The sequence below is a fragment of the Panthera tigris genome, chromosome A2 (genome assembly GCF_018350195.1).
Source record: "Panthera tigris isolate Pti1 chromosome A2, P.tigris_Pti1_mat1.1, whole genome shotgun sequence".
NCBI lineage: Eukaryota > Metazoa > Chordata > Mammalia > Carnivora > Felidae > Panthera > Panthera tigris.
Genome location: NC_056661.1, coordinates 56183482 through 56209598, shown reverse-complemented (window position 1 = coordinate 56209598; position 26117 = coordinate 56183482). Strand labels below are relative to the sequence as shown.

Here is a 26117-nt window from a genome sequence, read left to right as displayed (position 1 = left end):
CTGCCGCCCAGGCAAAGAAAAGGATACATTTGTTCCCTGGGAGATGCCGATGCCATGGTGAACTTGGCCTGTGAGGGCAGGACACGGCTCGGGGCCTGTGCTCACTGGAGGGACCCAACCGCACCAGTGGGGAGGGCAGTGGGTGGAGACACTGTTCAGGGAGATGGGGACTGGGGGGTGGGGTGCACCCCTCCTCTGCAGGCCAAGGGAGGGTCTAGCCTCCAGCCCCAACTGGGTTTGCCCCTTCTACTTATCTGTGAGGAGGGCCTGTGGGCTCAGGGCTCTAAAGCCCCCCAGATTCTGCCTCTGACTTAAAAGGCAGGCTATCGCTCCCCGTCTGCCTGTCTCCTCCACGAAACAGTCACACTCTGCCCCACTCCCGAGCAACGGGCTTGAGGTGATGGTGGGGTTTATGAGGCCAGATGTCAGCCCCCTCCCCGCTCTCTGGATCTCCGTGCAGCCTCCCCAGTGCTCTGCCTGCCTTCGGCCCACCTCCCGCTGTCCATCATCAGGTTCCTTCTAACACCCGACATCCTCCCTGCTGCTGGCCGTGGCCTCCTCCTGGCCAAACCACAGCTGGGCAGGCAAGACCCCTTGCCATCTGCCACCCACATGGAGCTTGCTGATCCCCACAAGTGGTCCAGCCACACCCAGCCCTCCTGGCTCCAAGCCTACCCACTCTGGACAGGAGCTCTGCATACCTGGGCCCGCTCTGCTCCAAATGCCCTGCAGACGGGACTGTCTACTTTGCTCTGGGCCCATGGATTGAATCACCAGGCTCCCATACCCTCTGTTACCTGTTGGCTGTGGCCAGTGGGAGACCCTGGCAGGAGGGCAGGAGGCAGAGGAGCAGGGGTGTGGTCAGGGCACTCACTGCCCCTCTGCGGCCACAGTGCCCGGCAGGTGGCCTTTTCCACACAGCTCTCTCTCTCTCTCTCTCTCTTTCCCCTGCTGCACGTAACTACTCTCTCTCCCCACCCTCAGGGCCTGGGTTGTGAGGCTTCCCCACCATTGCACGCGGCCCCACTGTGGCCGGCATTGCACACACACACTTCTGGTGAACCCTCCATACACGTTGGAAGGTGGCCCTGCCAAGGCCATCACCTCTAGGTGTTCCTTCATCCAGTCAACACGTCTTGACTGGCTCATTGTGCGGGATGCCACTCGAGGACCCGGCGAGGAAGACCGTGAAGGCAAGCAGGGCTGATGTCTGGTGTGGGAGGAACAACCAGCACGAAGCACATAAATGAACCCGATAAGCCTTCCGGGGCTCCCGCCTCTTCCGCCCCACATCCTCTCCAGTCCCTGAGCCTGGGCTACAGCCAGTCTTTACCTTGCATGGACATCGCCTGTGTCTGCATCCCTTTCCCTCCCTGCTCTGGGAGCCCGTGGGAGGCGGGGCAAATGCCCACAGAGCTTAGCTCTTTGCACACCTCCCCACACCCTGAGTAATGGCACTCATTATCATCTGCCTCTTTTACAAATTAACACACTGAGGTTCAGATGCCTTGTCCAGAGTAACCTCTAAGCCCAGCTCCGCCCATCCAACTCCGAAGCCAGAGCTCTTTCTCCTGCCTCAAGCTGCAAGCAAAATGAATCACCCATCATGTATATTGAGACTTCCCGTGGTGCCCAGAGCAGGGCCAGGCGTGAGGCAGGCACTCGATGCATGCCAAGTTGGCTGAATGTTGAAACCCTTAACCTTCCTGCCTCTTAAGCAGTGTTTGTCTTACGAAGAGGATGCACAGGGATGCCCTTATTTTTCAGATGGGAAAATGGAGGCCCGAGGTGGTTAAGAGCCTTGGCTCATGGGTAATCATTGCTGGGCTCCCAAGCCCCTGGGCATCTGGCCAACCTGACTCCTGCCACCTTGTCTCAGGCCCAGGAGGCCACTAATGGCTGAGGGTGCAGGCAGAGCAGGCCACCGACTCAGGTCAGGTGTTGAGGAAGAAGCCAGAGAAAGAGCTTTGCCCCACCCATCTTGGGGAGCATGAGGCACATTGTGTCCAAGGTCCCTGACTGGGTGCGCAGGGTCTCACTTGGCTTGTGGTGCAGACGGGAGACTCTGGGGGGCAATGCCAGAAGCAAGGATCAGGGAACAGCTGGTGCCTGGACCCGGGGGGTGGCCCAAATGGTGGGGACAAGTAACTGAAACGTTCTCAAAGCAGAGAGCCAGTAGGGATTGCTGATGGATACAATAAGGGGTGAGACAGAAAGTCCAGCCAGAGATGATGCCTGGGTTTCTGGCCTGAGCAACTGGGCTATTGGAGGTTCCACGGACAGTGATAGGGACATGGGGACGGCTTGTGGGAAGAGGTGGGGAGGATGGTCAGGTGGGACGGAGGGGTGGGAACCACGCAGTCTAAACAGACAACTGTTGCTCTGCAGGAATGGGGGCTCTGTTTTCTCAGAAGTCAGAAATCCAGATTTTCCCCTGAAAGCTCTCGGTTTTTACACGTCTGCAATAAATTCAAACTTAAAATGCCCTGTTAGGGCTAATTCCATGCAGGCCAAATAAAGTCCATTTGTGGGTGTCTGGCTCGTGGGTCACCGCCTCTTGAACTCTCAAGAGTTCCTTCTCACCCGCCAAGGCTCTCTGAGCTGCCATGTCCTACCGGAAGCTGCCATGACTGGTCCAGCTCCAGAGATGCCTGTGGCTCCTCACAGCCCTGACGCCAGGGAAAAAGCCAGACTGGGAGTGACCCGAGGGTGGACATGGGATTTGCTCATCAGTGTCTCAGGCCCTGGCAGACAATTTGGCCCCGAGAAGGAGTTAATAAAAGAGTATGTGCTGAATGAAGGAATAGCTCTTTCACTTGATCTGTCTGCCTTTTTATTTTGTAACAATGTAAGTGAGGAAACCGAGGCCCAGAGAAAGGATACGGCCTGCCTCGGGTGAGGTCTGGGGCCAGGACCTGCTCACCATCCAGCCTCTGTGTGTCACCTGCCCCTGAGACTGGGTGGGGGCAGGAAGTACAAAGACGGCACCACGAGCTTATCGAGTTTTGCCAGTGGAGGGAAAGCCAGGACCCTGGGAAGCTCCTAAGTGTCGGGGTGGGTGGGGGGAGACTGTTCCAGGGACGTGCCTGGTATGGTGGATGCCCGCTGGGATCTGGGCAGAGCCAGACCTCAGGGCTAGGACTGGAGACCGCTGCAGGCAGCCTGGCTGTGGGACAGGTGGAGCCCCAAGGGGCGGGGTCTGACATCAGCCATCAGTCACACCGACAGCCAGTCCTCCTGGCTTCTCTGTTCTGGGACTTCTGACTCCGTTCTCTCTGGGCCCTGGCGAAGGCAGATAGTACCGGGGCCTTCAGGGTCGGTGCCCTGATCTGCCACATAGGGAAATCAGACAGTTGAAATGATGGAGGTCCAACTCCCATTCCCTAATGTTGGAGATGGAGAAACGGAGTCACGGAGGGGTTAAGCGACTTACTTAAGATCACACGGCCGGGGAGCAGAAGATCTGGGACTCTGAACAGGGGTCCTGACTAAGACCTGGATCCTCTCCACACCACTGAGTTGCACTGGCCGGGGGGGGGGGGTCTTTATAAACCATTCCTGATACCCGCCCAGCCCCCAATGCCTCAGTGTCTTCATCTGCAAAACGGGGACAGAACAAAACCTGCCTCGGGGGTGTTTTGTGAATAGCAAGTGCATCCAAGGAGCCGATGCTGTGTGATCGTGCTTTGAGAAGTTCACGAAGGATCATGAACGGAAAGCAATGCTCTCTGGAGCTTCTAGTCTCTCAAGTCGCTGGGTGTGGCAACCACCAAAACCTCCAGGGAGAGACATCGCACTGTCATCTAATAACAATAACACTGTAGCCAGTGCCCTACATGTGATTACCTCACTGAATCCTTAAGCCCGTCCTTGAGGTAGGTACCGTTATTACCTCGTCTATAGAGTGGAGAAACTAAGGCACCGAGAGGCTGACCAGCATGCCCGGGGTTACACAAATAGGAAATGGCAGAGCAAGGATTTGGGCCCAAGCACTTTTGCTCCAAAACACGCATTACAGCCACCAGGTAACAAAACTTTCCTCCTCCGGTATGGAAGTCCTCCTCTATGCCTAACCTAAATCCCACTTGCTGCTGGCTGAGCCCAGCCCCTAGCTCCTTCTCGGGCAAAGGAGAAAAGCTGTTCCCTTGGATGCCCATCATGTGCTGAAAGGCCTAACATCTGTGGCCCCTGGCTCCTAGCTTCCTGGATCTTGGCATGCAGGTCAAGAGACTCCAAATAGGAAATCTCCCCTTGACTGACTGTGCCCACACACGAAGCTCCTTCAAAGAGAACTGATGAGGACTGCACCACCCTGGGCCAGGACCCCACCTCCTCAGTGGCCTCCCTGCCTCCTTTTTCATCAGCTGCCTTAGGGCTGTTCCCAATACCGCAGCCCTACCCTGTCCGGGTCAGCCCCCTGGCTGAGTCCCCTCCATTTCCTTCCTCTGTTCACAGGCAGTTCCCAGCTCCACTGTCACCCCACCCTTATGCTGCAGACTCTCTCTGTGGACATGCTGATAGTTCATTTAATGCATGAATGAATTATGCTCAGGTCATGATCTCGTGGTCTGTGGGTTCGAGCCCGGCACCGGGCTCTGTGCTGACAGCTCAGAGCCTGAAGCCTGCTTTGGAGTCTGTGTCTCCCTCTCTCTCTGCCCCTAACCCACTCACATTCTGTCTGCCTCTCTCAAAAATAAATAAACATTAAAAAAAAAGTTTAAAAACAATGCACGAAAAAACCAAACTAACTGGCTTTCACTACTGAATACATTTATTTTAAAAGGAAACTTTATATCACTCCCCCAAATGGAAAACTCATATCACTTGCTGAAGTAGAGGTTACCATGAAAACAAGACAATGTTATTCAATTTCAGGCAGATACTGTTTCCTGCCGAAGGCGCTGGGCTTAAAATCTTCCCCGTCTTTGTTCTGAAGAAGCCAGGGGAGAGAAGTGAACCCACTCTCCTTGTGGGCCCACTGTCTGGGGACAGTGTCCTGAAAGGTCAGGTGCACGAAACACATTTTCTTCTGCTCTTTCCTCCTTCGGGGACAGAGCAGTGAGGGGCCCGGCAATCCCGGCAGCAGAGAGGATCTCAGCTGGGGGACACTGAGACGGTGCAGCAGCCTGCGGCTTTCTGCATCACACAGTCCAAAAGCTTTAGAGCTGGGGTCAAGATGAAGAAATGGAAGGCCAGAGTCGGGTGGGACACTGCCCAAGGTCACTTGGCAAGTCTAAGGGGGAAACCAGGAAGGACAAGACTCGGGGTTTTTGACCTGCAGCCCTACTGTGTGCCAGGCACAGAGGATGGAGGGGGGCGCGGGGCAGGGACAAGACAGAGTTCCATAGAGCTGACATTTGGAGGGAGGGGGCAGAAGAGACAACCGTTAGGCAAATGGTACGATAATTTCTGATGCTGGTGAGGGCGATCAAACAAAACTGGCAGATGTGAAAGATGACAAATAGGACAGGGTGGTGCTGTGCCAGACCAGGTGACCAGGGAGGCCCTCTCCGAGGAGGTGGCATTGCAGCTGAGACCTGAAGGTCTAGGAAGGAGGCAGAGGAGAAATCTGGGGTCAGGAGGCTGCAGAAGGAGAGCGTGAGCAGTGAACTAGCTCCCAGTTACCCCTGACACTATTTTTAAAAGTATCTTGAGTTAATTTCAGCCTTACAGGAAAGTTGGGGGAAGAGTACAAAGAACCCTTTGTATCCTTCACCCAGATTCCCCACACGTTCACACTGTACCCAATTTGCTTTATCATATTGTCTTTCTTTCTCCCCCCCCACCCCGCCCCACACTTCCACACGTACAAGCACACCCACACCCACTCACACACACGTACTTTTTTTTCTCCAGAATTCTTTGAGAGTGAGTTGCCCACCTCAAGCCCCCGCTACTCCAGAGTGTCTGCCCTAAAACAAGGATGTTCTCTGACATGATCACGGTACGGTTTTCAAAGTCAGGACATCAACATTGATTCGATACTATTATCTAATCCTCGAATCTTATTCAGAGTTGCCAACTGACCTAAAGATGTCCTCTATGGAGAAACAATCCCTAATTCTTTTTTTTTTTTTAATGTTTATTTATTTTTGAAAGGGAGACCATGAGCAGGGCAGGGAGAGAGAGAGGGGGGGACAGATGATCCGGAGCAGGCTCCACGCTGGCAGCAGTGAGCCCGATGTGGGGTTGGAACCCATGAACTGTGAGATCATGACTTGAGCTAAAGTCAGACACTCAACTGACTGAGCCACCCAGGCGCCCCTCCAATCCCTCATTCTTAAGCCTCCTTTACACATGTCCAGAGGGAAACATGGTCTCGGGATGGCCTTCCGAGGAGAACACCCTGCCTGACCCTTTAAAGTGGACAACGCAGCATGTGGACAGCTGGCTCAGGGCCAGCTACAGTACAGGGCAGAGCCACATCAGAGCCCCCTGTGAAGGGAAAAATGTGCACCCCTACATACACTTACCCAAAGAACATGCTGTATCTTGAACAAAGTGAAAAGGTTGATAAGGCTTTAAAATAATAATAATAATAATAATAATAAAAGAACATATACACAGCCTCAGGGTTCTTTGTCTATTTGCACATCACTGCCAACCCTCACAAACCTGGCCTGCGGGGGACACCGGGTCGCAGCCCCTGTAGAAATGACCGGTCCCGTGGCCCAGTGATGCAGCACCGTAAATCAAACAGCAGCCTGTCTTTGGGTACAATTTGGACATTTGATTTGCTTGATTGCTGAGGGTTGTCTGGTGCCTGCTTCCACCCTGTGCCCGCGGGGAGGGCCTCACTGGCCTCACCCCATTGTGTGTGACAGTCTCATGGTAAGCCTGAGGAGGGGCCCTTGGGCCCACTTCACAGATGAAAACAGAGAGGTTCGCTATAACAAAGTATCACGGACTAGAGAGCTTAAACAACAGAAATGATTTTTTTTTTTTTTCTGTTCTGGAGGCTAGAGGTCTGAGATCTAGGTGTCCACAGGGTTGGGTTGGTTTCCTCCGAGGCCTCTCTCCTTGGTGGATAGATGGCCTCTTCTCCCTGTGTCCTCACACCGTGAATCATTCAGGGTCGTCCAGAGGAAGAGAACCAACGGGATGTACGTGTCTGTGTACACGCACACATACACGCACACATTTATTTATCATAAACGATTAGGAAGGCTGGCAAGTCCCGAGGTCGGCAGCTGGCAAGCTGGAGACCCAGAACGCTGATGGCGAGTTTCAGTCCAAATGCTGGGAGGCTCGGGACCCAGGAAGAGCCGAGGTGTTGGCGGGAGTCTAGAGCTAGGGCTCAAGGGCAGGCAGGCAGGGGGAGTTTGTGCTCTACTCAGGCCTTCAACTGATTGGATGAGGCCCACCCACGCTGGGGAGGGCAATCTGCTTTGCTCAGTCTATTGATTCAAATGTTCATCTCATCCAGAAACACTGTCACAGATACATTCAGAAGGATGTTTAGCCAAAGATGTGGACACCCCTCACCCTGTCAAGGTGACACACAAAGTTAATCATCAGACATGGTCTTCCCTCTGTGTATATCTGTGCCCTAATCTATTTCTTTTTAATGTTTATTTTTGATAGAGAGAGAGAGAGAGAGTGAGCGAGAGCGAGTATGAGCAGGGGAGGGGCAGAGAGAGAGGGAGACACAGAATCCCAAGCAGGCTCCAGGCTCTGAGCTGTCAGCACAGAGCCCGATGGGGGCTCGAACCCATGAACTGTGAAATCATGACTGGAGCTGAAGTCGGATGCTCAACCAACCGAGCCACCCAGGCACCCCTTCTTTTTTTTTTTTTAAGTTTTATTTATTTAAGTAATCTCTACACATGGGGCTCAAACTCACAACCCTGAGATTAAGAGTTGCACCCTCCTCCAAATGAGCCAGCCAGGCACCCCTGCCCTAATATCTTCTTAAAAGGACACAAGTAATATTGGATGAGGGCCATCTTAATGATTTCATTTTAACTTAATGGCCCTTTTAAAGACTGTATCTCCAATGCAGTCCCATTCTGAGTTACTGGGGTTAGGACTTCAACATATAAACTCGGGGTGGGGGGCACAACTGACCCCATAACAGGCCCTGACTGGAGAAGGGACCCGGCTTATAAGCTTCGGGGCCCAGCTCTTTCCTCCTATGAGTTGCCTGGGCATCTGGCGCCCCTCATGTTGGCATGCCCTTCCCCAGGCAGGCTGACCCATCCATCCAATGGCTGCCAAGACAGGGCTGAGGTGCAGACAATCACTCAGTCTGGATAATCTCACGTGCAAAGTCCAGCAATTGCCGAGACAAAACTGGTTGTTGGGGAGAGCGAGTATTTTCTCCCCCGCCCTCCGGCCACCAGAGGGATCTTGCTAAGACACAAGGCTGCCAGGAGACCTCAAGCGTGAAAGACTGGAGCCCTGAAGCCTGCTTCCAGCGCCCTCTAGATGCACCTGGTGAGGACAGGTGGATGGAGGCAGGCGGCCTCATCGTAGTCTCTCTGAACTTGAGCTAGGTTCAGCTCTGGCTCCCGGATCCTCAAGCCTTCCCTGACTATTCCGCTGAAGCCCAGCTTCTCCAGGACCCTGACAATTTGGTGACACCAAGCCTCTGGTGTATACGTCACCATGGCTCGCTCTGGTCCAGCAGTGCCTGTACGGGGAGGCCACGCTCACGGGGAACACGGGCCATTTCGCACCCCACGACTCCTTCCTAACAGCCCTCCCGTATAGCCCAGGGCCCGGCCTCTCCCACGCAGAGTGTAGTGCTGGTGGGGGTGGGGGCCAAGGGGTCCCTGGAGGCTCCTTCCTACAGATACTCCCCCTGGCCTCAGCACAGCAAGGGGCAGGAAATGGCCTGCGCTGGACCCGTCAGACTCGTGCCCCAGACTTTATTTCCTGAGTAGAGACACATGGCTGTGGGCTCCATGGATGCAGGCAGGCTTCTTCACAGCTGGGCGGCTCTCCAGGGGGCCCAGCCCACTCCCCCAGCTTCCTCTGATCCTCTCAACCCCCCAGGGAGCGGCACCAGGGTTCCCTTTCGCTTCCATGGGTTGGCCACGGGCAATTTCTGTGGCTCGCCACCGGAGACTAGCGGATCCAATGCTCACGCACCACCTCACTCACATCCTTTCCACACCTGTCTGCCGCGGGCACTGACCACCCCGTGGCAATGGGAAAATCCTCCTTGTCCCTCAAGACCTGTCTCAGCTGTACAAGAACCTTCCCGGCTTTTCCCAGCTGACGTGATCACTCCCCCTCTCGAATAATAACGACACATTCTTCTTCATTACTAAAAAGAAGATCTGTGATGTGTCAAGCTCCAACTGCGTCCCAGGTGTTCTTTCTAAGCCTGTTTCGGCTCAGGACAGAAGTATCTTGGACGGTCACCGGGGCGGACACTACCTCCCAGGATGGCCCCATAGCTGGGCCAGACCTTGCAACTCCTGGTCAGGACATGGGGCGTAAGTCGCACCCCCCCCTTGGCTGTGGGAAGGACTCTGTGATGCCCCAGGGAACGGACCGCAACGGAAGTGATGCTGCATGTCTTCTGAGGTCATGAAAGGTGACACATCTCCTACGTGGCTCTCTCTAGGAAAGCTAACTCTGGGGGCGTAGCCACCATGGTGTGAGGAGCCCAGGGCACATGCGGGGGGCCCGTAAGGGTGTTTCAGCCAACAGCCAGCAGCAACTGCCAGGTGAGCGACGGGGTGAGTGGGCGGGTGGGCGGGGCTCCTGAGAAGTCCCGCCTCCAGTCTTCAAGAAACGCTGTCTGATGGGCGTAGAACAGGGCCCACCCAAAGACCAGACCCACAGGAAGGACAAACACGGTCACTGTTTCAAGTCCTTACGTTCTGGGGTAATTTGCTAGGCAGCCACAACCAGTGGAACAGTTGCACGGAGGCAGGAGGCTTTAAACAATGCAGAGAGTGAGTGGGGCAGGGCAGCCTCGTGGGGTCCATCGTTTGGGTTGGACTGCCCACATTCTGTCACCTTAGGTAGGGCACTTAGCCTCTCGTCATCAGACATATGGGGAAAATAACAGTTATCTATGTCATAAGGCTGTTGGGAGGACGAATGGAGACAGGGCATGAAAAGCATTTAGCACCTATAAATGCTCAGTGAAAGTAAGGAATAATAGTAATAATTATTCTCAAAGGGACCAGCCAGATCAGATTCCTGGTCAGACTGACGTCAGAGCCTGCTCTGTCCCCTCAAGTCACAGAGCATCCAGGGTCTCACTGCCAAGTTTCTCCTCAACAGCCCGAACCTCACCAGCCACGGGCTGAGGCCTGGGACTTGGGTGTGCGGTGGGGGCACCCCGTGCCCTCTGAGTGGCCCCAGAAGTCCTGCCTGTCCAGTTCCCGGGGCTGCATGCTTGAAGCTGTCAGCCCGCTAAGTTCACTCACTGTGGCCAAGGCTTAGGGAGCTCTCTCCAAAGTGAGTTTCTTCACGCTGTGGTTTTGGCACACCTGGCCTTTGGTTATTTCCAGCAGAGGTGGTCAGTGAAACCTGCCCATCAGGAAACAAGTTGATAAATGGTAGCATCTGAACTAGTCCTACATTTGTTTGTTGTTGAAAAATTTCTTCAACGTTTATTTATTATTTTTGTGAAAAAGAGAGAGAGAGAGCGCATGAGTGGGGAGGGGCAGAGAGAGAGAGAGAGAGAGAGAGAGACAGAGACAGAAGATCCCAAGCAGGCTCCACGCTGTCAGTGCAGAGCCCGATGTGTGTGGCTCGAACACACACACCGTGAGATCATGACCTGAGCTGAAGTTGGACAGTTAACCGAGCCACCCAGGCGCTCCATCCTGGTGCTACATTTGTAACCAAACAGTCACACTCTGCTCAGAGGTGACGTTACAGAGTCAGTCCAGGGGCAAGTGAACATGCAGAGTTACAATTACTCTGGAAAATTCCTTACTATGGGGGACCCGGGACTACACAGATCGAGGCAGCCAGTCATGCGTGTCTCACCCTCCCCTTCAGAACGTCCCACACCATGTACACGGCTCTCCCCTTCTCCTCTCTGTCTCCTTCTCTCCTTTTGACACCAAAAATAGCATTTGGCTTTTAATACCGAGTGAAGGCAAGCATGTGGAGACACGGGGACTCTCACCCACTGCTGGTGAGGATGCCCGCTGTGAAACCACCTTGGAAAGCACTTTCACAAAACTCAGTGAGGCTTAAGACACTCACGTACTGCCCTGTTACAAACCCTGCAGAAACTCTGCAAACGAGAGCAAGGAGTTACGCACGAGAGTGTTCACCACAGCCCTGCCTGTAACATCAAAACACAGGAAACCACCTGAATACCTTAAAACAGCAGAACAGATCATTGCACAAGGCATATTTGTACAACGGAATACTACACATCAGTGAAAACGAGTGAATGAGAATTATACATAGCAGCATGGATGAATCTCACCAATAAACATTGAGTGAAAACAGCGAGTCGCATCTTGAAGAGATATCTGTATACCCACGTGCATAGTCCTATTACTCACAGTAGCCAAAAGGTGGAAGGAACCCAAGTGTCCACTGAGGAATGGACAAAGTGTGGTCAATCCATACAGTGGAGTATTATCCAGCCTTAAAAAGGAAAGAAATTCTGAGGCGCGCTACAATGTGGACGAACCTCGAGGATACTGTGCTAAGTGAAATAAGCCGGTCACAAAAGGACAAACGTTGTATGATACCGCGTACATGAGGCCCCGGAGTGGTCAAATTCAGAGACAGAAAGTAGGATGGGGTTTCCGGGGGCTGAGGGAGGAGGGAACGGGGGGCTCGTGTTTAGTGGGGACAGAGTTTGGGGAGGGGCTGCAAGATGAAAAGAATCCTGGAGATGGATGGTGGTGATGTGTGTGCAGCAAAATGTGAATGTACTTCATGCCACTGAACTGGACACTTAAAAATGGCTAAGGTGGGGGCGCCTGGTCATGATCTCGCAGTCCGTGAGTTCAAGCCCCGCGTTGGGCTCTGTGCTGACAGCTCAGAGCCTGGAGCCTGTTTCGGATTCTGTGTCTCCCTCTCTCTGACCCTCCCCCGTTCATGCTCTGTCTCCCTCTGTCTCAAAAATAAATAAACGTTAAAAAAAATAAAAAAATAAAAAAAACCGGCTAAGGTGGTCACTTTTAAGTTATGTGTACTTTACTACAATTAAAAAAAATTTTAAAGCGAGGTGCAGATTGCATCATGTATCTGGGGTTTAAAAACATGTACAACAGCCTTTTGTGTGGACAAAGTTATAAGAATGTGCATGGGAAATGTACAGATGAAATGGGGGGGGGGTGTTGCTCTGCTTAGATTTAGCTCCAGGGGGAGCGGGGTGGGATGGGATTTGAGGGAGGTCCACAGGGGCCACATTGGTGACAATTTGTCTCTGAAGGCAGGAGGTGGGTATACTACTCTCTATATTCTCTGCACCTATTTCATTAATAAGAAAGAGTACCCTGAGGTCTGCTGGGCTCTGGTGACTGGGGAGAGGGCTGTGTCCTCCCACCATGGCCGCTTGGCCAAAGCTGAAGGGTCCGCGGGGTCCCCATCCACCCAGGCGGCATGCAGAAGTCCCTAGGAACATTCTTTCATTCTCTGGTTGAAATACGCAGCTCCGCCCCTCCCCCAGCCCCAGCCTCTGGCAGAGCTCCAGGATTATTTTACATTAATTTAAGATCCCTAATGAAGAATAATTAACAGCTTCAAGGGAGCCTGGCACACCCTGTGTTTAGAAGTGGTTAATTATGCATTGTCTGCAAAACATCCTTTTCATACTCTTAAGTTTTGGGTCGCTGTTTTAAACAACGGAATATGGCATCAGGAAAAAAGCCAAGTGGTTCCATTTGCAAAGCCTTCCTGGGGCAAGGGCAGCCCCCATTTCCCACGCCCCTACTAAGCGCGGCGTGGTAAGCGTTTTCCTGGAGTTGACCCCATCAGCCCCTCCAGGGGCAGTGAGAGGTGGGCTGGCACGCGTCCCACCTTGCACAGGAGCAGGCTTGCAGGGAAAGGGACTCTCTGAGCCCTCTGCTGGGATGAGGCCGGACCATAAAGCCAAGTTCGTATCTACCTGACTGACCTTTATTTATGGTCACTGATAGAAAGGAGACTGACCCGGCCCTGAGCTTCTCATTTGCTGGGGTGCATAGTTGGGACTCCTCAGCTGGCAGTGGGTGGCCTCCACAGCTGGGCCGCCTGGTGAAATCCTGATGGTCCCACTGACAGGCCGTGTGACTCTGGGCAAACTACTTCTCCTTCCTGTGCCTCAGTTTCCCTCAGCGGGAAAATGGGATAATCGTGTCCCCCTCTTCATTGGGTTGCTGCAGAGTCGGGGCTTAGAACCGGGCCTGACATGTAGCAGGTGCTCAGTGAGTCTCAGCATTATGGTCACCTACTCTGCCTTCCTTTTTAGGCTCATTCCCTTATATGTATCCTACCCTTCAGCCTCTCTTTTGGCCATTTCTGAACCATGCCAGGCTCGGTCCTACCTCCTTATGTTTAAACTGTGCTCTCTGCCCTTCCCTGTCTGGGAAAATCCCACTTCTATGATCAGCTCAGATGCCACCTCCTGCAGGAAGCCTTCCTTGATTTCTCCCAGATAGCCTCCCTCATGCTCCTGGTATCTTTGTGCCACCTCGATCTCCCATCCTTAATTTTCATGGCTTGTTTAGTGGGTCTGTTTCCCCCTTGGAGGCTGGGAGCTCCTTGAGGACCATGTCCCAATTGTCTCTGGGCTGCAGGAGGGGCTTGGGAAAAGAGCCCCAACTCTATATCTATTCCTCCCATGGCGGGCAGGGGCCAAGAGGTCTCCCACCAGCTCCCCCTGGAGGCTGAGCCATGCCCCTCACAAAGAGCATGCGACCGCCAGAGGTGACTCTCAATGTGTCACTCCTTCCCTACACTCGTCATGGGGTCCTCACTGTGTGCAGCACAGAGCCCACCCCCTGGTCCTGGACTCCAATCCTAGGGACCCTCTCCTAGCTCCATGGTCTTTTGCTGCCACCTGAAGACATCTGCCCTTTGAAAAGTTCTGGGTTTTTTTCCACGTGCTTTTCCCTCTGCCTTCAACACCAACCTTCTCCTTCTCGGCCCTGCCAGCTTCTCCAGACACTTCCCTGCCCGCTCAGCTGTCACCTCCTCTGTGGAGCCCCCACACTCTGGTCCTCTGTCCATGACAACTCCTGCCTCGTCCAGCTGAGCCCCTGTGGGCCGGGGCTGTGCCTCAGTCATCCCTCTCACTCCAAGACCCCGGCGTGCTGCAAGGCCTCAAGCCGTGAGCACTCCGGAGAGATCGTCTTGGGACAAGAGAGACCTTAGTTCCAAATACTGTGGCCCCGCTGACTTGGCTACCTGCCCTTCATTGTCCCTCGGCTCACCTGCTCAAAGCGGGGGCTTAATGCCTCTTTTGCAGAAGGGGTGAGGGTTTAACCATCAGGTAAAGTGCCCCGCCCTCAGCAGCCAATAACCAACAGCCAGAATACGCCAGGTGCCCCAAGGCTCTAACAACAAACTCCCCAAAGTGGGGGGTGAAGACTCATCCACCTGCACAGCGTGCACATCCCACCTGGTGTGGCCTTCCGCTCAGATGTGGCCGTGCTAATCAGATGCAGGACAGGCCTCTGTCGCTGGCACCCGCCCAAGAGTAGGGACTTCCTTTCTGAGGCTGCCGTGAGACCCTCAGTGCCCGCCCCCTTTGCAGAAAGCCCCTGGAAGAGAAAAGAAAAGCTCCCACACTTTCCCAGAACTGCTCGCATGCTAATGCCCATGGAATTCACAGAGTGTGAAATCAGGAAAAACTAATTCCCTCAGAATAGCTGGTATTCTGATTCCCTCCTCCCAGATCTTTCAAGGTGACCACGGGGATGGCTCCACGATGCCCCTCCTGCTGGCCTAGGCACCGGCGTTTCTCGGCCAAGGGGTGCGAGTGGACAGAACACACGTGCAGACCATATTGTCAGGTTTGTTAACATTTGAACGCATGGTGTTGGCAGCCTGCATCATTTCAGGGAGCAGTCCCCAAATGCCGCTGTTATCAGTTCCAAATACCTAAAGATGGGGAAACCGGGGCTCAGCAAGGGAAAGCAGCCTGCCCAAAGTCACACAGCAAGGGAAGGGACTTGAACTCTGGTCTCCTGACCTCCAGACCAGGGATCCCCCATTCAGCCTCCCCAAACAGTTCTCAAATTCCTGCTTGGTATCCAGGTAGTCGTGCCTGTTAATCAGATGAGCCACCCATCAGGCTGGAGGGAATGTACCCTGGCAGGGCCAGGCTGCCCTCCCGTGGGGTCACCCCTGCCCAGGATCAAGTCCACTCCAGGGAGGACCCCAACAGCAAGAAACAACGAAAGCAGCATTTGGCCACAGAACACTCTGGGGTGACCACTTCCCTGCGGAAAGCCTACCGGTTTCAGGGCCGGAGGGAGAGGAGGGGACAATCACGCCAAGTTGCAAAGTGACCCACAGCACAGGCTGCCGCCGTTCTTGGCCAGTGGCAAGGACCCTGGGCCGACCTGGGAAGGCCCTCCAGTGGGCAGGCCAGGGTGTGGGGGGGACTTTCCCTCACAGCCCCCTGCCCTACGGCAGAGGTCCTCCCCAGACCGTCCACATACCTTTTATAGACTCCATGCAGCGGCTGCAGGCACAGGAACTGCCAGTAATCCAGGCAAAAGGCCTTGAACTTGAGCATTTTCACCTTTCGGTCTCCAGCCGGACCACTGTGGCTCCTCCACCGGGGTTGGAGAGGGTTTGGGGGTGGTTGGGGGACTGGCCACGCAGGCCCACCCTGGTCCCACCGCGGCCCCCACTCACATGGCCCGGCCCTGCCCAGCCCGCTCCTAGAGCACACGCCTCCAATACAAAGAGCAGCGCGCACAAAAGCCTAGCAACTCGTTGGTGCGGCTCACCCGGCCAGGCTTAGACTGCTGCTGTCTCTGGCGGCTGGTTCTTCTTGGGGCTCCTCTGTGGGTCCCCAGGGTACGCCGAGGCAGCCCTGGCTGTGCCCAGCTGCAGGGGCCCCTGGACTGTCATCCTGGGGGGCCTGGATGCTGGGGGCTCCTGATGGCCGTTCCCCAAGCCCCTTCTTCCAGCCAGGCCCTGGACACTTGGCGGCCGTGCCTGCACCTGGCCGGGCAGTCGGCCACCCGCCTGTCTGGCCCAGAGTGGCTCAGGCCCCAAAGACCCAGGCGTGAGGCAAGGAGGGGGCGAAATGACAGACAAACGCTGACCTTGACACCCAGATCAATTACGTTTGGTGGAATCCTGGTCCGGCCCGAGTGAGCGAGAACTCACCACATAGCCACATGGTGTGGGTGGGAGCAGCTTGGCTCTGAAAGGCAGGCGGAGAAAGACTGACAGGGCCGCCAGGAGCGGTTGCCCGGGCGACAGGGACACATTGATAAAATCTAAAATGGAACCTCGATGACAGCTGCTCATTGGCTGCCGGGAGGGGAACTCCTGTAGCTAGTGAGGGAGGGAGGGAGAAGAGCTGCTGGGCTGGGCTGAGGGGCCGAGGCCAGCCAGGGGCTGTTGGGCAGGAACGGGGTGGGGGGATGGGGGGGGGACAGGCAGAGTGGGTGGCTCTGTGGCCTCAGGACCTGACAGTCACAGGCAATGGAGCAGAACCACCAGCCAGGCCTCTCTCTCTATCCCTGCCCGTGGGTCCTGGTTCTGCTCTGACCACTTTAGGGACCATTCCCTATACACCAGCCTTCATGTCATTTGGCCACACCCTCATGTGGCCCCACGCTGCTCTCAGAATAAAGGCCAAACTCCCGACTGGTGACCGGCTCCTGCTGATGGACCGACAGACCATACCATCTGACCTCTCTGAGGCTCCCGACTCCCAGACACCTGGCCCCCTTCACACCCCCTGACCCACCACCCCCTTCAGGTCTTCTGTGCAGGGCTTTCTGCTGGGGGTGCCCCCTCCCCCAGGGCAGAGACTCATCATCCAACAGATATCACCTCCAACACCTCCTCAGAGCCTTCTCTGACCATCCGAGCCTCCTTCGCCCTACACCCTGTCTCATTCTCTCCCCTGGACACGCCATCCTCTGAAACGATCCCGTTTATTCACTCGTTTTCTGCCTGTCTGCCGTGGCTGCGGCACGAGCATCTCCTGGGCATCTCCCGGGCAGGGCCCACGCCCCTCCTTTCACAGCCCATCTCACGGGCCAGCCTCACGCCTCGCCCACCGCTGGCACCCTGTCATCATTAGTTGAAGGAACAAAGGATTTGGGGTAGCAGAATGGAAGGGTCTGGACCCACAAAGCACAGCACGCTCACACCTCCGCTCCTTCAGGTCCCCGGTTTGCTCAACATCATTTACAAAGCGATGGTCCCTCGGCATCCTTACAACCCTCCCCTGCTGGAAGATGGGGAAGCTGAGGCTCAGAAAAGACTATATGCCCGTGGGTGAGGGGTGACATCCAGGAGACATCGGCCGCAGATGGGAGCCGGCGCTGAGCAAGCCCGCCAGGCTTCAGGGGCCTGACCCCAGCCCCGTGCTCTGGCAAAGCCCAAGAACAAGGTCAACGGGCTCAGGAGGGCAGTTTTCTGTCTGCTGTTGGCAAACATGCTGAGCAGGGCTTCTTACCCAGCGGCTGTTAGGGCACTGTCCCCCTCGCCACCAGGGGACACTTGGCAATGTCTGGAGAAGTCTGGGGTGGCCATAACCGGGAAGGAGTGTGTTACTGGCATCTAGTGGCATTTCGATGCTGCTGAACATCCCCCAGGGCTCAGGAGAGCCCCCACGCCAGAGAATGATCCCTCCCCTGCTTCGGAGAGTAGCTCTCTCAGAAATGTCCCATCGTGGACAGTCAGAACTGGAAGGGCATTTAAAATGGCTCAGTCCAAGCCTCCTCTAGTATAAACAAGGAGAGGGAGGCCCAGTGAGGGAAAGGGCACACCCAGCATCAACAGCATGGGTCCAAGCTGGACCCAGGAAGCCCCACGCTGTTCTGGGGCTGGGGAGAGACGAGCCACTGGATAACCGGGCTGGTAACTGCGGGGTAGATGGGGACGGAGGGTGACAGTGGCCATCTGCCAAGGGTGATGAGCCTGTGGGCCTGTTTGCCAAGGTAGCACAGGCCCCGTGGAGTGCTTCCCCGCCCCTCTCCCCCGGACAAGGACATCAGCTTCCCTCTCACGCCTGTGGCAGAGGAAGCCGGCTGTGCCTTTGAAAGGAGGCAATTACTGGCTGGGACCTTTGTTTCTGAATTCCCAAGCCATGAATGGGGCCTCCAGGACCTCGAATGGCACCTCCTCCCCTCCACTGGGGCCTGAGGGCCAGGTTTCCCAGAGGCTCCCACAGCAAAGCTGGTGACCCTGCTGCACGAAAAGGGCACAGAGGCCAGGTGGTGGTAGGGGTATGTGAGGGTCCTGGGTCCCAGGCCTGGATCTGGCACCAATATTCCTCTGGTCTCTGCATCTCAAGTTTTCCTCATCTGTGAAATGCGAACGTCAAGCCTGGCTCTGCCTGTGTCCCAAGGCTGCTGTGAGGGTCAGAAGTCAGGACGCGTGGGACTGCAGGATCACAGGAATGGGGGCAGATCCTGTTTAGCGCCTGCCTCTTTTCTGTTCCTCAAATGGGCCAAGCATGTGCCACCTCAGGACCTTTGCACTGGCCATCTCCACCGCCTGGATGCACTTCCTCCAGTCATGGGACTCACCCCCACGTTCTTTCTGGTCTCTGGTTAAACGGCACTTCCTCACAGACCTTCCCTGGCCACCCTCCGATCGCCCTCTATCCCCTTCACCCCGATTTCTTTTCCTTCATAGCATTTGCCACCCGACACAGTATATTAAAACCTGATTCCTTTGTTCCTTTGCTGCCTGAGCCCCTGCCTGACACAGTAGCCCAGCAAAGGCAGCACTGTTGACCATGGTGTAGCAAGCACCTGACACCTGAAATAAGGGCTGGGGGGAGGAGGGGAAAGGGCAGAGCTGAGGGTGGTCCTGCTGTCTGCTCTGACCCCTAGCTTGGTCCTCTGGGACTGTCAAGGCACTGGGTCAAGTGCGGCCAGCCTCAGGGGGGCGATTACTATGGCCGCTCCCTGACCACGGCCGCCTGCCAGGCCTGGCAAGAGCTGGGTCTGGGTTAAACCTGAGGGGGCAGGGGGACACGTGACAGTCCCCACCCAACCCCCAGACACTCTGGGACAAAAGCCTCACCCTCTGCCCCCCTTCGTTCCAGAGCCTTCTCCGGCCCGGCCCCTAGCAGAGTGCTGACTAGCTGGCTGTCTGGGGTAGGCAAAGCGGGTGGAGCCACACCGCCATCTGACATGTTGGTGGCTTTCAGAGAAGCCGGTGGCTCAGCTGGTTTACAGGAGTTTCGTGAGCCTCTCACCCTGGGCTCAGCCCGTTCTGCCACAGACACCCATACACCTGCCCAGCACCCCGGGCTGGCCAGGCAGGGGCGTCCAGCTGTGAGCCTGCGAAAACAGAGCGTGGCCAGGGGTGGGGGTGGGGGGTTGAGCCCACGCACAGGAGGGATGGAGTGAGGGTCCGCCCTTGTGAGGAACGGAGGGTGCCGATGCTCTGCACGCGGTGCGTGTGAGACTGTGCAAAGCGCTGTGCCAAGAGCTGAGGGTATGAGGTGTGTCCACGGGGGCAAGGAGTGTATTGTGGCCTTGGGCAGCGTTCACAGCAGGATCTGGGTTCAAGTCCGGCTCTGCTGGCCAGCTGAGAATCCTGAACCAGCGACTTCTGTGATACGGGCTAACACCAACCCGTTCCGAGTGCTCGTGAGGAAGTAGGACACCGTCAGCTTTCGCGGCACCTGCGCACGCCTGTTAGCGTCACGTGTGGCTGTGGCCGTGGAGCTGATAACAGGGTTATCAGAGAGTGCTGGCAGCCACCAGCCCCACGCTGGCTCAGGAAAGCACCCCTCTGCCCTTCTCACAGCCTCAGGCAGCTTTAGGGTCTCAGAGCTGGTGGCCATGACCGTCTCGTCCCAGGGGAGCAACTACTACACCCGCCCCCTGCACAGGGGGCCCAGGCCCTGTCGTGTCGCCAGTGCAGGGGGCTCACGACCACTGGGCCTGCTTTCGGCCGTTCAGGCCCCTTGGTGCGACTCAGCTCCCTCTGCCTCACCCTCCCCGGCTGGGCACGTCCGGCCACATGCAGCCCTGTGGCTCCTCACCGGGCATATGCCCTTTCCTGGCAGTGGCGCGTCTCCCACCCACGGAGAGGGATGCACCTATTTCCAGTCGGCGTGGCCCAGTCCACCCCTCCCCGACCCACGCCGCTACACTGGACGTGGCTCCCCATGCCAACACCGCGCCGGGGCCAGCTAGCTGCCCCTTCCTGGTCTTTTGTGGCCCCAGCCTGTGAGCAGAGATCGGCTGACTTCCGATCCAGGGGACCTTCCTGTGTGCCTCAGTCTCTGCCCCCTTCTTGTAATGTTAGACAATGCTTCCTTCTGAAGACATCTCGTAGAAACGACAAGATCCAAAAGCCATGTGAAGGCAGAGGTCCTCAGACACCCCGGCTTCCACGAACCGCGATCGGAAAACCAACTGGAAGCGTCAGCTTGGCCCCTGGGCTGCAGCCTGGGCGTCATGGGAACGGGCGGCTGCGGGCTGGCCCTCAGAGGGACCACCAGCCTTGGTTCTCAGAGGAACCCTTAGCCGAGCCCCTGAGGGACCATTCCTAGCTGGACTAGTCCTCAGGGGATGTGTCAGCAGTACTGCTGGTCCCTGGGGGAGTTTGAGGGCCCAATGGGGGGACTAATTTCCCTTGATGCCTCCTGGGGACCACCCGCGGTGCCGATGGGAACAGTGGGCCCAGAGTGGAGGGAGCGACGGTACCCGTAGCGGTCAGTGGACAGGCTGCTTCTGGTCTCCAGGGAACTCCTGAGGGTGACAGAAGTGAGACAGGGTTACCGGTGACCCCCGACACACAACAAATGCTTCCGGGGGCCGTGCCGGCTCAGGCCACACTGGGTGGTCCCAGGACAGGTCCTGGGGTGGGTGAGCAGCCCCGGGAAGGGTTTGGCGCCCACGTGCAAGAAACCATGTGCTTTCTCGCCCTCTGTCTATCTCCCACACCCCCGCTCAGAGAGCTCAGTTACAAAGCATCTTTAGCAGCATCAAGTCCAGCTGCTCTCTGTTCGCTGGGGAAGCCAAGGCCCGAGGTCCCCCAGGGAGTCTCCCAGGCCGAGGCTCTTTGTAGTCAGAGACCCAACTGGGGCCTTGGCCTGCTAGTGTGCAGCTCTGCTCATGGGCCCCCAACCCCCGCCACTGACAAACCCTTGCCACGCAGGAGCTGGCCCCTGTGTCTGCACCCTCCTCTCATCCTCCCCCATTTTACAGAAGTCGCTTGTTCAGGATTCTCAGCTGGCGAGCAGAGCCAGATTTGAACCCAGGTCCTGCTGTGAACACTGCCCAAGGCCACAATACACTCCTTGCCCACGTGGACACACCTCCAACCAACCTGCTGCCTTGCTTGTTCCTGCAACATGTTCCTGCCCCAGGGCCTTTGCACTTGTCCCCTTTTCTTAGGATGCTCAGTCCCCATCACTCACTTGCCATCACTCACTTGCCAGAGAGGCCTTTCCTTGGTGTCTATAGCGGCCCCAGCCCCTTATGCTCTCCACTCATCACTCAGTTTTATTTCTTTCAGAGCCCTATGTAAAAAGGGCTAAGCCATTTATCTGTGTGCTTGTTCACTGCCTTTCGGGTGTCCCTCCCTAAAGGCAGGGCCTTGTGTGCCCTGGACATTTTTGGCTCCACTAAAGGCAGGTGGGTGCAGTCAGATGAGAGGAGGGGGCCCTGCCCGAGGTCCCACAGCAACCTGTGAGGCAGCCTCTTAGCCCCCATTGTGGGTGAGGAAACTGAGGCTCAGAGGGGTTAGCACCATGCGCAGAGTCTAACAGCTCTGAGAGGCTGGGCTGGGATTGGGACTCAGGTCTGTCCGGCCTGGGACCACTGTGTTCTGTCCCCAAAGAGGCCTCCCGGCCGAGTGTTTGCAGACCACAGGCCAGGCCCACGATCTCTATGCCCAGAGCCCAGAGGCCCGGCAAAGAGACTTGATGTCCAGGTTTGGATCTGGCCCCAGAGACAGCCCAACCTGAGGTCAGGGCCCGTTCCACCCTTGACTCACCATGGATTTGGTACAAGTCCCTTCACCCTTCTGTGCCTCAGTTTCCACATTTGTAAAAGGATGGTAAGTAACAGTAAGTCACTCACAGGGGGAAATAATGGATGTGAAATGACTGTGGAGAAAGAAACAGGAACCTTTGCTACGCACGGTGGCATGGCCAGTGTCTGAGGCCTTTGGGGTCTTAGGGTGTGCCTGTCACTACTCGGTGGCCTGGCTCCCCCTGCCCTGTCCCTGCCTTTCCGGGCAGCGGCTGCTATGACAGCCGACACAGCCGTGGACGCACTGTCCCTGGACTCCACCTCTCCTCCCACGCCAGGCTGCCTTTCCTCATGGGATACCACCTCTCCCCACTGGGGGTCCCCTGCACACCTCTCCCCCACCCAATGTCTCAGAAGCCCAGGGCCCCTGCTTCCCGTGGGCCTGTGCTTGGCGCTTGGACTTTGCTATTCTGAGCCAATGCTGGGTGCTTACCACGGGTCATCTGAGCTTCGGCCTCGGTTTACCTACTTGTTCTTACCACAGCCTTGATGGAAACTCTCCCTGCTGGAGGCTGACCCCCTGCCCCTTCCACATCCCCACTTCCGGTCCAACGAAAGCATCGCTGGTTTTCTGGGTCCCGTATTCAGCAGATTAGCTTCCCCAGAACCAAGCCCTGCCCCAGGCGCCCCCTCCTTCTCCAGCCCCGGCTAAAGAGGCCATGGACAAGCTTCCCTCCCCCCTGGAGCCAGAGCCGCCCCAGGGCCGTGCACTGTGCCTGTGTCAACAGCACCTTGCCAGAGCCCAACGAGAAAAGGGGACGTAAAGGACGGTGTCAGGATGCTACCCCGTCACTGTCCCAGACTGTTTGCTGTCCTGCGCCTGCCCCAGTAAGCGATGGCTTTTCTGGGAGAGAGAGAGGGCAGGGCTGGCGAGGCAGGCCTCACCTCCCTGCCGCGCCAGGACCCTCACTGGCAGAGGCGAGCGATTCCTGCCTTTGGGAAGCCCCTAGTCCAGACAAGGGGACCCAGCCCTCAACGCCTGTCGCCCAGTGACTGGCCTCTCCAGTCAGGTGAGGAGATACCAGTATGAGAGCCCCCTAGTGCCAGGTGCGTTTCTCATCTAACCCTTGATAAACCTCATGAGGCACAAGGAATTTACAAACGCTACCAGTGCAGCTCAGAGGCACTCTATACCCGGAACACCACTCCATCCCCTGCCTCTTTATCCCGCAGCAAACTCCTATTCACCCTGCAAAACTGTGTTCAAATGTCAACTCCTTGGTGCAGCCTTCTTTGCCCACCCTGACCCCCCACGCAGACTACCGTCTCCCTTCCTTCCTCCTTTCCCCTCTCCCTCCTTCCCTCCCTTCCTTCTCTCTCCCACTCCCCCAATGACCATGAGTATATTTTGAGCAGTTCCTGTGTGCTACGAGGGAGGCGTTGCTGTTAACACTTTACGGCGATCAACTCATTCAGTCTTCGCCGGAGCCCAGGAGGGAGGTACAGTGACACTCTACTATGTTGTGACACACGGGTCCAAGATGTTGAAGGGTGCACGAGATTTTCCAAGCAGATAGTACTGTCACTGAAGTATGCATGTGAAGACGGGGACTGTCTGTTGAGCACCCCCTGCCCCCACAGGACTGAGGCGCCCTAATAGCCATGCAGGGCTGACCTGGCCTGCGGTGGCCCAACCCTAAACCCTGTGGCGGGTGGTGACCTCTGCTTGGGCTCTCCACTCCTCCCCACCCTCTCTGCCTATCCCTGGGGTCCCCTCGGTGGCCTGAGCCCCTTGGCGGTCCCCTTCCTGCTGTCTCACTGACCCTCCATCAGCCCAGTGAGGACTGGCTCTAAGAGGAGAACCAGCCTCTGCCATGCGCCCTGCTGGGTCCATGCAGCTTTGGAGTCACAGACGGAGGCCCGTTCCGCTCACCACTGTCTGCTGCTCAGCCCAGCGGTCAACAGGAAAGGTTTGGGCCCGTGCAGGACAGGCCCAGGTTGAGGGTGCTCGGAGAACACGAGAGACCGCCTGGCTGAGCATACCTGGCTTTGGAACCAACCACCTGAGCTCACACCCCAGTCCAACCTTGGGGGCGACAGAAACTCGAAGCCTCGACCTCCTCCTCCGGTGATAATAAGAGCTCCACCTCACACGGATGATGCGAGATGAGGTGGTCAGCACAGAGCCCGATGCAGGGCTTGAACCTATGAACCGAGAGATCATGACCTGAGCCGAATCTGGATGCTTAACTGACCGAGCCACCCAGCCACCCTATTGGTGTATACATCTAAAGCACTTAAGACAATGCCAGATACAGAATCAGCATTCCATAAATGACAGCTATCATTAGTATAGATAGGATTCAAAAGATTTGCGTATTACTCAATATATCTTATGTAACATACGATATAGAATATATTAATGCCTAACACCAACAGTATAGAAGTGAAATATTAATGTGTTACATTAACATTGATTCTACATTAGTAGATATTTGTGTTATTCACATATATAAAATCCTCATTTTATATGCAGGGAAACTGAGAGGTGGTTTCTTCAATGCCACCAGTCCTACATGAGGACTGGTGCTGCTGTACCTCCCCCTGCTCAGGGGCCCCAGGATCTTTGGGGGACCCTGGACCAGGTTCATGGACACAGGGCTCTCAGTCAGCCAGGCAGGGCTCCAGCTCCTTTTCTGGTCTCCAGTTCTAGCTCAGGGCATAAATAGCCCATTCCGGCCACCCTGGACAAGGAAGACCGCCCCGGGACAGTCCTTCCTCTGAATCCCCCACCCCCAGCCCTCCTTTATGGGGCTCCTGGGGAGGCCACTTCCTTTTCCTTCAGAATAAACTGGCTGCTCCAGTCTCCCCTGGCACAGCTTCTAAACAGCACCCAACTATTTACACAAAGTTCAGGAACAGGAAAAACTACTCTGTGTGCTGTAAGAAGTCAGGGGAGGGCTCCCCTGGGGGATGGGCCAAGACTGGCAGGGCCCCAGGGGGGCCCCAGGGGGCTTGATCATGAGTGGGGTTCTAGAGGGGGCCTGGGTCGTCTTGGTTTTGGGGCCTTGGTGCTGATTACGTGAGTGTGTTGTTTGTGACAATGCAATAAGCTGTACACTGTACTTTAATAAAAGTTTACGTGAAAACAAACTGCCTGGTTCAGTCCCAGCCCCGGGGCAGCAGGAAAAACCTTGGGCCGCTTGCAGGTGGATGCCCTCCCCTTCAGTCACCCTGCAGCAGCTCTGTGGCCCTGGGAAAACCCCTTCCCCTCTCTGGCCTCAGTTTCCCTCTGCTGAATGAGGAAGTGGTCAGTGTGTCTATTCCTGGCTGTACAGCAGGAACGGAGCCTCTGAGAAACACTGATGTACGGATGCCTGGGCCCTAAGACGGACCAATTAAGTCATACAGCCTCTGGGGGTGTGTTTCTGCACCTTCGCTTTGTTCTAATTTTTCCCTTTGAAAAAACCATAGCTTCACAGGAAGCTGTAAAATACAACGTCCTGGGAGGTCCCATGAACCCCCATCCCCAGCCTCCTCCAGCCATAACCCCTTGTGCAACTGCAGACACCATCCAGACCAGGAAACTGACATAGGTAAATCCGCCGAGGTTATTCTGACTTCACCAGACGAGCACATGCGTGTGCGTGCATGTGGGTCTCCCTGTAATTTTACACCCAGGTCGCTTGTGGTAGTCCCCTGCTGTGATCAATCACACAACTGTTCCATCACCAGGCTCTCAGTGCTACCCCCCATAGCCATGCCCACCTGTCCTCCGCAGTCCCTCCCCGTGTCGACAGCCACCAATCTGTCCCCGGGCTCCACCATTTTGCCCTTTCAGGAATGCTATACAAATGAAATCGTAGACTTTCACTCAGTGTCCCTGGAAGTTCATCATTACTTCCTTCCTGTTGACGGCTGCAGAATACGTGCTCCACGGCACAGATGCACCAGTTTAATATCCATTCCCCCCCCGAAGGGCATCTGGGCACCTTCCAGTTTGGGGGCTGTTCTGAATACAACCACGATGACCATTCTGATACAGGATGTTGTGTGACCATAAGT

General features: G+C 55.9%; 1 protein-coding gene across 1 annotated transcript in view; it reads right to left on the bottom strand.

Moving 5' to 3' along the window:
- Positions 1-4757: 4757 nt before the first annotated feature.
- The window catches only part of LOC122236738 (MAP/microtubule affinity-regulating kinase 3-like), a 136315-nt gene continuing 114955 nt past the window's right edge, over positions 4758-26117 (bottom strand). Inside the window, exon 3 of the transcript XR_006214983.1 lies at positions 4758-5545. The gene's annotated coding sequence lies outside the window, so the exon portion shown is untranslated. The remainder of the gene's footprint in view (positions 5546-26117) is intronic.